Genomic DNA, 1,046 nt, shown 5'->3' on the forward strand with positions numbered 1-1,046 from the left:
TTTATCCATTCCTCAGGCGATTTGCCTCTGGGCTGTTACCAGGCTTTAGCTATGACAATGGTGCTGCCACAGACACAGGGGCACATACCACTGTGGCACGAGCTTTTCACTTCTTCTGGAAGGATAACCAGAAGGATTACAGCTGGCTTGAGTGGGATCCGAAATCCTAGCTTGTTAAGGAGTCTGCACACCGATTTCCACAGTGGTTGCACCAGCCTGCACTCCCACCAGCGGTGGAGAAGCGCTCCTTTTTCCCCACAGCCCCTCCAGCATTTGTTATTGGCTGATTTCTTGATGGTAGCCATTCTTTCTTGGGTGAGACAGTATCTCAATGTTGTTTTAATTTGCATTACATGAGCAATGATGTTGAATGTTGAGTACTTGCCATTTGTATTTTTCATCTGAAAACTGTATATGCACCTCAGATGCCCATTTTTGGATTAGGTCTTTTAATTTTTGGGGGTCTGATTTGTAAAATTCTTTTTATGTTCTACATAGTACGTTTTTGTTGGAGGGACAGCTCTAATTTTTTCCCAGTTGAAGGATTTCACTCTTGAATTTTATTTATTTATTTTTGGTGGAACTGGGGATTGAACTCAGGCTCTTCCACTTGCCAGGCAAGCGCTTATTCTACTGAGCCATCTCCCCAGCCCTCACTCTTGTGTTCTATTCCCAGCATAAGGTAGTGCCAGGAAGGCCCTGGGAAGGCCCTGTGGGTTAGCACGTCACTGGCTCTGTGGCTGTCTGGAGACTGGGTCTGCTGTGGCCTGGTGGCTCCTCTCTGCGCCCTCTGGCCATGCTGTACCCATGCACCCTGGAACTCTGCAGCATCTTGGCCAGTGGGAGCCTCAGGGCTATGGTCCTGGGCCCTGAACCACGAGCAGGCCAAGCCCGGGTTTTATAGGAAGGACCCGTTCAGCGGTGTGACAGCAGTGACAGCAGCAAAGAGACAGAGACTTGTGAAACAGCACCCCGAGATGAGGCTCTTTCCACGCAGCCTGTGTCTCCGCACGTTCCGGCGCTCGACGCCTGCTTACGCAGTGTTC

Source organism: Octodon degus, unplaced genomic scaffold, assembly GCF_000260255.1.
Source record: "Octodon degus isolate 3935 unplaced genomic scaffold, OctDeg1.0 scaffold00023, whole genome shotgun sequence".
In the NCBI taxonomy this organism is placed as follows: domain Eukaryota; kingdom Metazoa; phylum Chordata; class Mammalia; order Rodentia; family Octodontidae; genus Octodon; species Octodon degus.